Source organism: Anabrus simplex, chromosome 14, assembly GCF_040414725.1.
Source record: "Anabrus simplex isolate iqAnaSimp1 chromosome 14, ASM4041472v1, whole genome shotgun sequence".
NCBI lineage: Eukaryota > Metazoa > Arthropoda > Insecta > Orthoptera > Tettigoniidae > Anabrus > Anabrus simplex.
In genome coordinates, this window is record NC_090278.1 from 14,542,269 (window position 1) to 14,553,735 (window position 11,467).

Below are 11,467 nucleotides of genomic sequence, written 5' to 3' on the forward strand. Positions count from 1 at the left end.
TCTTGGATTTTTAACGCTGGTGACATTGTTAGTGAGCAACCCAGCCACCGAGAGAATATTTAGGGTTCACCTGTTTCAGGTGAAACCGGTGTAAATTAATTGCTCATTGGATTTTTGACATCTTGTAAGAACCCCCAAAGGTTATATTTTTCTCTAAATCCTAGGCCTTCTGCCCCTTATAATTTTACATTTCGTTTTTTTTATCTGCTCTGTATAAATTTTGTGAAACCTTCCCTGACGTTACTCTGCTCTCCTCTCCGTAAGCCCATTACGAAGCTCCCGTCTCCTGCTAAACCACACCAGTGGCATTACAATAAGGTAATGAAATAAATGTTTCCATTCCGCTGGCCCCTCAGCCTCAACTCCATGACAGTACCCTAAAACCATTATGGTCCAACACAAATTCTGCCGCCGAGATCTTAGTGTTTCAGTGCTCCCGCAGCAGTGCGGCGCCGTACCGCCACTGAGGTGGGGTACGGGCCCACTCCACTCCAGTGAGGTCAACCTGTGTATGGCGAGCCGGAGTCCTCCTACCGGCCAAGGCTGATGTGCGGCGCACCACCTGCAAACTGCTCGAGGACTGTAAAAAATCGTCGCGTCTGCGGCGTGCTTCACCACGACTACCCCTCTCATAGTAGCGGGAGAGAGGTATCTCTGGGTACTTGAAGGATCCGAGCGGCCTCCTCTGGATATAGGCAGCGGCGGCTGGTATTGCCGTCAAAAATTAATCAGCAGCTAAAGGTGGGCCGGCGTAAGGTTGCACTTGACAGCTGCGCACAATATTGGTCACACTGCAATGGCGCACGAAGCGATGTTGCCGCCGTAACAACAGCTGATTGCACGACACATGGGTTTTTAAAAACATGGGAGAAATGTTTTTGATGTCATCGCGATGATACACAATACAAATGAAATCTGCCGACAAAAATTGAACTTTCAACTCACCGATTATTCATCACACAAAATTATACGAGATAAATATACTACGAAGTTCTTATTATCGTGATGTTAGAAAACACGGAAGAAATCGGCCGACAAGGATCTCACTTCATATACACCTACACCAATAAATGTTAGAATAATATACACCGGTGCTATCACAAAATGTTTCAAGTAAATTCTATAAAATTTACGAAAATTCAGAAACCTTATTTTCATACCTGATTCACAAAGGCAGAGGCTCGATACCCTCCAGTTCACTGCCATCACTACCGTCGCCTTCGTTGTCATTGTCATCATCGTCTATGCAGATCATCAACTCCTGAGAGTCACTGATGATCCCATGTATTGCCATTGCCGAATTAATGAATGCTGCGACATGGCTAAATTTCTTCCTGCACAAAGCGGCATCCATTCGACCAATACTCTCCCGGAACAGTCCTTCCACTTCAGTAACTGTGAAGGACTTGTTGTAAGTGCGTACGTAATGTTTTACTTCACCCCATACCGTACCAACTCAATGAGGTTGAAGTGACAGTGGTACGGCGGCAACCTAATAACCTCATGCCCTTGTTCCTTCGCTACCTCGTCGACTATTTTTTTTTTTTTTTTTTTGCTATTTGCTTTACATCGCACCGACACAGATAGGTTTTATAGCGACGATGGGATAGGAAAGGCCTAGGAATGGGAAGGAAGCGACCGTTGCCTTAATTAAGGTACACCCCCAGCATTTGCCTGGAGTGAAAATGGGAAACCACGGAAAACCATCTTCAGGGCTGCCGACAGTGGAATTCGAACCCACTATCTCCCGGATGCGAGATCACAGCTGCGCGCCCCTAACCGCACGGCCAACTCGCCCGGTGTCGACTAATTTAGTCATACACATATGCGCTGGGATATTTCTTTACTGCAGCCATTCCACTTACAGCTCTTTACGGGCGCTCGAAGAAGGGGTCTTGTCCATTATTACGGAGTGGTAACGTGCATTGTCCATAACAATGATAGAAGGGACTTTGAGCTGTAAAAATCGTACTCATGTCTTCGTATTGCATCAGCCTAGAAATAATTAATTCCTGTTACAGGGGATAGCTTAATTCGTTTCTTTCCCGGAGTGCTGTGAAACAAGTCCCTACTATCAGCCCCGTTTTTGCTACTGCTATGAACCCCAGTCACTTTTTCCTTCTGTTCTTGGAGGCGAACACCTGTTTGAATGACAGTACGCTTTGAAAGCCCTAATGTTTGAGATATGCGATCCACAACGTGATCTACAGGAACGGAGAGACGGCTATACAAGCGTACGAATTTCGTCTCCCTCTCGTAAAACTCACGAGTTCTCCGCACTAATTCTAATGCCAGACTATTAAGGGACACTCCGCGGCTCAAAGGATTATTATTTATTTATTTATTTATTTATTTATTTATTTATTTATTTATTTATTTATTTATTTATTTATTTATTTATTTATTTATTTATTTATTTATTTATTTATTTATTTATTTATTTATGCCTTGGTATGTGGCGAAGTTAGGGCTCACGGCCCTCTCTTACACTTAACCACTACGTACAGTACATAATCACATACTTTGGTAAAATAACATTAGCAGACCCTAGGAGCTACCTAAATTTATGGAGTAATATTATAACAGATTATAATTGTTATTTTTAATGATTAATATTATCTAGCCTATCTACATCTACATCACCTAACAATAGTTCTAAATCACACTTGCACTCATACACACTAACATTCATACAAGCTGGTCACGTATTTAAGAGGAAATCTCGACAAGACCGTTTAAATGAGACTGTTGAAGTGCTATTACGTATACTGACAGGGAGTGTGTTCCATAGCCTTGCCCCAGACACTATGTTGTCATTTCCGAGACATCGCACTGCATTCGTTAAAATAAAATTTCACAATTATCTCACAATGAAAACAATCATAAACGCGCGAATCACACCTGACCACGTGCTAGCGGCGACAGACAAAACGGCAACACTTCAATACAGTAGTCAAGCTACTTATAGATGGCACCACTATACTACCTATATTGCCAACAACAATCAACTGAAAATAGTTCGCATTTATTTTGTAGCTCGCTTAAACCTTATAATATCTATTAAATGCTCATATGTGTGTAAGCAAATAAAAGATTATGAACACTATACGGAATTAAATACGAATTAACATGAATAAAATGCGTAACTGTATCTGACATAAAAAGTAGTGGATTGGTGATTCTGACTGATGGGTGACGTTCTTCATTTCATTTTTGTAGTGGTGCCAACATGACTTCCAACTGTCAAGTGGAACCTTGTGCCGGCCCACCTATAATGCATTTCAACAGTTACTTGAACACTCTATATTTGCAATTAATACGTTTTTGGCTTCAAAATCAACATTTGGTGGTCTTAGGAAATTTTTTTACTATCAAGAATCAAAGTTTTTTTTCTGAATTCAACTACTACAAACATAGAGACTGGATTTAATTCAACCTCACTTATATCAAACAACTTCTGAGACCTCCAACTACTGAAAAGTTATATTTTTCTCTTCTAAATTCTTCAACTCATCAGCAAAAAAAACTTGGACTTTGTTTTAAAACAAAATTTTGTTTTCTTCGGAGTCACCCCTTGGAAGCACTCTTGGTGGGGGGGGGGGGGGTCTGTACCGGGCGGTACACCTCCACGCCGCTAGTTCAAATATTGCGCCAGTTGAAACTCCTCTACAGGAGAAAGCCTGAAATTTAACAAACTGTATTAACTCAACGGTTATTCAGAAGATGTCACTGAGTGTTTTTGTTTTGCCTTTGTTTTTCAACAATCAAGAAGTTTGGACATTCTCTAACAGATGTCTCTACCAAAACCTGTGATAACGCACTCTGGTGTAAAGGAATGTACTCTCCTGAAGAAAGTTCGTATTCATAAGTTTTGTCTTTACTAAATTTTGTTCTGTCATTTGTGGGTTGGCAATATAAATCCTCTCTTTCCGCCTATTTTGAATGTAGCCAATCAGGAATTTCTGTAATTAATTTTCCACCAATAAGGTGTTTCTTCCTCGTCTTGTGTATTAGTTTTTGCTGTTATCCAATAAAAGTTTGTGGGCGGGTTGTTATCATTCATGAAAGGTCTCGAACTTTCCACGAGGGTATAAAAACTGCTGCTTTTCTTGTCTCGGTGCTACTTCAGTAACATCTTTCTTAGTGTGTGGATATGTAGCAGGGGGCGGGAAGTGCCTCTTTCTTCGGGCAACAGTTCTCCTGTTAACATCTTTATTTCTTGCTAGCTCAGCAGTTTAACTCTCGGAGAAGGTTCGAATCCTTTAATATGTAACCCATGTTTTTAAAATGTAAATTCCTTTTCCGTCTATGTAAAATCTACAAATATCTTTTACTGTAAAGCGGGGATAGAGAGTGCTTCACCCTCTCCAACTCCCCTTCATTTTTGAAGAGGAGGTGACTACGTTTTCATAACCGTTCTTCTCTTCTTTAATGTAGTAAAGTTTTCTCATACGGGTCACCTCCCTAGCTTGGGATTAGCCCCTGTATTATCGGCCTAGCGCCAAATAGGTTTTAAGACAAAAACTTTGTGTAGGATTGCAAGTTATCGCCTCCATTCAATTGGGTAATTTGGGCCATTTACTTAACCCGTTTTGTTTTCCTTCCTGCGAAGGCCCAGTAGATTGGGTACGAGGTACCCCTGTACCACTATGTGTGTGCCTTGAGGGCAATTTGAAGTGAAGTTTGTTGTGGCCTTTGAGAGGCTTGTAAAATTGAGAGCGGGTCTGCTCTTTTCCTTAACATTGTAATTAGGAGCTAGTGCTCCTGGGTATGATGGGTTTTTCTGCCCCTTTGTTCATTTGGTAACTTGGTAAAGTTGAGCTAATCGCTCAAAGATTGTGAGTGTGGGGCTCGAAGCCCAGAACTTGGTAAAAAAACCTGAACGGGAAATATCATTTTGTACCTGCTTTTAGTTGTTATTTCACCTAGTGGAAATTGTTGAATGTTGTTATCTGTTATTTGTTGATTTTGAAAAGAAAATATAACCTTCTTAAAGTTTTAAATTAACTTTAATTCTGTAGTTGAGACCTATTCCAGCCCGCACCTTCTTTCACCTCTGCTGTTCCACAGAAACCTCGGAACAGTGCCAAAACGTTATTATATAAATAGTTTAATTTGCTTTGTTTCGATAACAGCATTACTTCGAAGCTTAATCATAGGTTCTATCTGGCATAACTCTTTAAGCAAAATATAATAAGAACATTCTTACATAATACATAGTTTACAAAAGACGCACTTAATACCCTAGGGAACCAGCCCAGATAAATAAAAAATACAGTTAATACAAAGCTAATGAGGAGGGTACTCCACTTCATATAATTGCCAATTACCACGAAGTAATTCAAGAAAATAACGTGGCTGACAATCTAGAAAAGTGCTACAGTCAAAGTAATCACGAACTTATAATAACAATTAAACAGATCTTAATACAGCAAGAAACGGATCTTGTTTCCAAGAGACGCAACCTAATAGACACCTTACTTGGTATTACACGAGGGTGCATAGGACCTGACGACTTCGTTATGAGTACGCTCAAATAACATTACCGGTGGCTTTACAATTCATACTGCACAACCTCATAATTTAAATATCCCCATGCAAGGGGTACAACATGCCTCCTCGAACAAACTACCACGGCAGGAGTAAAATACAGTACAAGAACTAGGGAGCCTTAGCTCTATATAATCGCATGAACTAGACCTTTACAAAGACAGTTATAAAGGAACATTGTGCAAACCTAACACCTTGGCTTTCATTTAAACAAAGATCCAACCACCTCATACCCTTTCTTACTTAGTGAGACATTGGGGGACTATAGTAATTTCGACTCTTACTTCCATGTCAGTGGAACCTAGTTCGACCTCCACACGGGACCAGCCCTTAGAGTGTCGCCTTAAAGCACGAGAAGCAGAGTGTACTCTCACAGTTCGGTCAGCCGTCACCTTGCCGCAAGGGCGAGGTCACGTGCCGGGTGAATTGACCAACGATTGGATCCCCGAGAGGGGTAGGGGAAATGAACCAAAGATATGGAGGTACGAGAAGGGGGAGAGATCCGCTTGCTCTGGAGCCATACTTAATAATCAAAGAACGATACTTTATTAAGGGAACGAAGGCAGGCTATAAATGTATACATATACAAGAACAAACTTCAAATATGAGGTTACACATAACATTAGAGCCTGGCCAGGCTGAATAAAATACAAAGAGCCGGGTATTACTTCCCACGGCACAATAATAATAAGCAGAAAAATGATAAGAAGAAGAATAAGGTGTGTAATGACCCTTCAATAGGAGTTTATTTTTGAGAAAAGCCAGAGTTTTTACCTTGAATATGTATATTGTGAACGAGGTGAAGGAGAATTTAAAGCCAACTAATCGCGCCGAGATTCGATCTCGCTACACGCCTTCATCATACACAGTAGTACAACATTCGCAGTAGCGTTAATGATGATGGTAGTAATAACTGTATTTAAAATTAAGGTTACATCAGTTCTTACTCGCAAAATGGTTTCATCATGTCTTTGGCAAAGGGAACAATGCGGTAACCCTAACCTTGAAAATGAAGTGTCGCTATTAACATAAAAGATTCCGTTCCCTTCTTTCTTTCTTTCTTTCTTTCTTTCTTTCTTTCTTTCTTTCTTTCTCTTTGTCTTCGTCCTAGTTGGAAATAGTCAGCAGTCGTTTCAAATCATGCAGCTTTCTTCATGTTTCGACGTGAGTATCTTACTAGCAGTTGAAGTACAGTGCAGTAACTACGGTATGTGTAAGATCTTCTTCACTTGGTGACAGAAGTTGTAGGGGCAGAGAGAGTGTAACATAACTTCTCCTGCGAGAAAGAACTAAGTATGCACTGTAGGTACTTGGTTTGATGGTGCATTATGCTGAACACTCCCCAATACATCATTACTGAATGATTCTGCACAACGTTCCCTAATCATGTCCGTAAGGAAGTCTGTTGTTAATATTAATCCTCTACACGATCTTAGCTTAACAGTAACACTCGATAATCATTATCATCATCATCATCATCATCATCATCACAGCTTCTGTCCTTCATGATAAAAACCTGCTGGAGAGACAGGGAAAAGGACTCTTTGTTTTTGTGGCATTGAAGGTGAGGTGAAAATGGGACAAACTCTTCCAGATCGCACATTAACTCATTCCTCGTACCTCAGCAAATGAAGGCCCATCTATAAACATTTTAGTACATAGGCAACGACCTGCAACTTAACCGATACCTTGTAATCTAAGAAAGAAAGAAAGAAAGAAAGAAAGAAAGAAAGAAAGAAAGAAAGAAAGAAAGAAAGAACGTATAGGGTTACCTAACCTCTCCTGAAAACTACCTACCATCATTGAAGGTTGTACTAGGCTAAACTCTAGAGAACTCTTATTAAATGGTACCATACTACACAACAGTTGAAAAGTAATTAATGAAACCGTATAATGAATGGTACCGATTTAAGAGCAAGTGACGTACCGGCTTATTATCCCTCCCTTGCAGGACCCTTCTTGCAACCACTAACTGTCACCTACACCAGCTCCACCACCACCACTGCCCAAGCTGTACTCGGGCATCGGGCTGGGTGATGTGGTCTGCTTAGACGTTTGAACCAGACAATACCCCTAGGAAGTCAGTTGGTTCAAGACAGGCAATAAAAGATGAAGCTTTACTCCTCTTCCCTCAAATATGAACAGGAGTACACCATAATGAGGCGTACTAAGCCATTTAAATTCATGACAGACACCTGATGATCCTTAGCCCAGCTGGTCTAGGGTGACACTTCATATAAATAGGCCAGACCCAGTTCCTGAAGATTTTTAGGTTATCCCAGTCAAACCTGGGTTATATATTACCCGAAATATCTAGCGTCTACCCTGTAATGAGAAGATGCAGCTGCGATTTCGAGACTGGTGATGATAAAACCGTGCACAACTTTAGCATGTTAAGTATTAGTAGATCCACGATCAGCCCCAGCCCTGTTTGACGCAGAAATCCTAACCTGACTTGTTAAGTACGGTAACTTCTTTCTTTCTTTCTTTCTTTCTTTCTTTCTTTGAACGCTAGCCAGTAGTGGTAAGGCAAGGGGCAGTGTTCAAGTGCTCAGCAAATGGACCTATTATTGCTTGAGTTCGAAATCGTCTACTGGCTTTAGTAGTAGTCGTATTAGTAGTAGTAATAGGTGTGGAGGAAGTAGTAGTGAGGTTACGTTATTGAGTTCGTCTCTGTAACTACTATCTTATGCCTTTCAGAGATGCCGAGGTGCCGGAAGTTTGTCTCGCAGGAGTTCTTTCTACGTGCCACTGTCTACAGACATGAGTCTGGCGTAACGACCTTAGAAATATCACGGGAGTTGAGTCGGGGTCGAACCTGTCAAGTTGGGCTCACAGTGGACTAATATTCATCCTAGGACGGTAACAGTAACTATAGATAGTTCAGACTCGTTCTATTGATTTTATCACTTGTCGAAATGTCAGTCAGCTGACATAGAAGCAACAAAATCGAGTGTGTTCCTCACTTCACCTAACCTAGAACGTCACGACTCTTTGAACTAACCCTTGTCGTCAAAAGGTTACATACTCCGTCTTACGTATTTGGAAGCCGTTTCCCTTTGGTAGAAATGAAAGGGCTTTACAAGTTCTTAAGCTTCAAAATTACGTTACATCGGAACTCACACACTTCGAAACTAACGGGCTGTGTGTAGGCACAGTACTGCACTGGTGCCCTACCGTTCGAAATGAAGCCTAGGAGAGACACCCGCGTACAACAAACTTCTAACTTATTGCCGAACCTTGTCGTAATTTGAATAGCTACTTACCTGACAGGACATAAAACGAAATTGTTCGACTCCTTGTGGGGCTGCTAAATGCAGCGTTCGGTTGCTAGGACACGGCTTTCATTGTAATCACGACAATGTCGATGACGTTGCGTGTAAACCGCCTTCCTCGCGATTTTCATGGTAGGCGGGTAGTTTAAAACCTTCGTTTGGCCCTTTTAACCTTAATCTTAGGAGAAATAGGACGTAGGATGATGTTATATGCCATAAGAGGCCGGCACGAAAGGCTACATGGACCTAAAAGAATAAGAACAGCAAGTTTAGATGCAGGGACGTACGATAGGAGGGATGAAAGTTAAAATTCCGGCACGAGTAAAATGGAAGCGGTGCTAGGCTCAGCGAGCGTCTCCAAGGTCGCCACACACACACATACACACACAGTCCGGCTCCATGGCTGAATGGTTAGCGTTCTGGCCTTTGGTCACAGGTTTCCTGGGTTCGATTCCCGGCAGGTCGGGAATTTTAACTGTAATTGGTTAATTTCGCTAGCACGGGGGCTGGGTGTACGTGTGCTCTTCATCATCATTTCATCCTCATCACGATGCGCAGGTCGCCTACGGGTGTCAAATAAAAGATCTGCACCTGGCGAGCCGAACTTGTCCTCGGACACTCCCGGCACTAAAAGCCATACTCCATTTCACACACACACACACACACACAGATGGAGGGAGAGAGAGAGAGAGAGAGACGTCGACGAATGCCAGGTTAGGCTGGTCACTTTAGAGGAAATGTCCCCCTGTGGGTGGGGGCGGTAGAATAACACCCACGGTATCCCCTGCCTGTCGTAAGAGGCGACTAAAAGGGGCCCCAGGGGCTCTGAACTTTGGAGCGTGGATTGGCGACCACGGGGCCCTTAGCTGAGTCCTGGCATTGCTTCCACTTACTTGTGCCGGGCTCCTCACATTCATCTATCCTATCCGACCTCTCTTGGTCAATTCTTGTTCTTTTCCGACCCCGACGCTATTAGGTTTGCGAGGGCTAGGGAGTCTTTCATTTTCACGCCCTTCGTGGCCCTTGTCTTCCTTTGGCCGATATCTTCATTTTTCGAAGTGTCGGATCCATTCTATTTTTCCCTCTGATTAGCGTTATATAGAGGATGGTTGCCTAGTTGTACTTCCTCTTAAAACAATAATCACCACCACCACTTAGAGGAAATGAAATAATACGGTAAGCTTCGTTTCTATATAGCTAAGGGGTCGGAGAGCTGAAAAGGTCTAGTTAGTTTCAGATGTAACAAAAAAACGTGATTTAAGAAATGTCTACTGGCCTGAGGCAGAAGTTGATTGCAAGTTGTCATACTGAGACTAGGAATCTTGGTATAAAGGAAATTGAGCCAACGGCACGTGGTGTTCCCAAGCGGTCACCCATCCAAGTATTGACAACGCCCAGTGTTATTAATAACTGCGGTGATCGGACGAGAACCGGTGTGTTCAACATGGTATGGTCGCTGGCGTCGTGGAGGTACTTGTGGCGCGAGGGCTAATAGACACTTATCCACAACTGTGGGGAAAACATGAACCACTTCTTATCTCGTTCCTGTCAACATATTTAGTTGAAAAAGGAATTAAGTTCTGTTGTCCAGCTCCTCACAAAACAAAGAAATAAGTCGGACATACGGTACCTTGTATGCTTCAAAGGAGACTTGCGCCTGAACTTGACGAACATAAAGCCGGATAGTCAAGCTTTAACTGAAATCCATCAAGCACAAGGCAGTCATGGAAAAGGTAAAATAAAACAATAAAACAATAACAAAGTTTTAAAACTTTCATTAATTTTTCAAATTTTACCTGTCACTTTTTCAATTTTTCCAGATTCCAATTTAAAAATGAAAACATGTACTCTTGTTTTTTTTAAATGTACGGCAATGATATTAGTTTATTATTTCACTTCTTTGTTCTTAAAAATCTCTGTAAAAATGTACATTTTTATTTTTTTATTTTGTTTAAGAATGACCGGATAAAACTCGTTTGATTGTTTTCAAATACGGTAATAAAATTGTTTAAAATAATAAAGCTATTTACACTTTACTTCAAATTAAAATTAGGCGTACAGTGAAAATGGAAAGGGGGCGATAAGTGTTAGTCAACCTCCGGAAAGAGGAGATGGGCCACAAAAGGTTGGGAACCACTGGTGTAGGCCATTCCATTCCTCCCGTGGAGCGCGGGCATGCCAGTCCTGTTTGTGAATTTCCGTGCCAATCTGTGGAGGGATATATCAACCACGCTCAGACTCGAGAGCCTAGACAGCCACGCTTCCCTCTTGTGGTTCCGTATCATAATCTGGAGATTCCTCTTGACCGGTTCCATTTATTCTTGAGATACGGGTCCCTGGTTTCTCGCCACAGCCTCCGTACTTTATTCATAATTTCGATCTGCGCCAGGATCTCTGGGGGGGAGGGGGGGAGAGCGTGCCCTCCTTTCGTTGGACGACGCTGGGACCCCCAGCTGCGGCTCGGGTAGCATTGATAATGACAGTGGGAATCCTGTGGGGTTAGTTATCAATATCACCCGGTCCTTTAACGCTGGACTGCCATTATTGGGCGGATAGTTCGGTGCGGGAGATGGTCCAGTTAATTTTTCGGTTGTACGTAGAGATGAGGGTGGGGTAAATTCAGGGGAGGAATATATGGTCAT

General features: G+C 42.0%; 1 pseudogene; it reads right to left on the reverse strand.

The window, feature by feature from the left end:
• Positions 1-10,165: 10,165 nt before the first annotated feature.
• LOC136885823 (5S ribosomal RNA) lies at positions 10,166-10,286 on the reverse strand (annotated as a pseudogene).
• Positions 10,287-11,467: the final 1,181 nt, after the last annotated feature.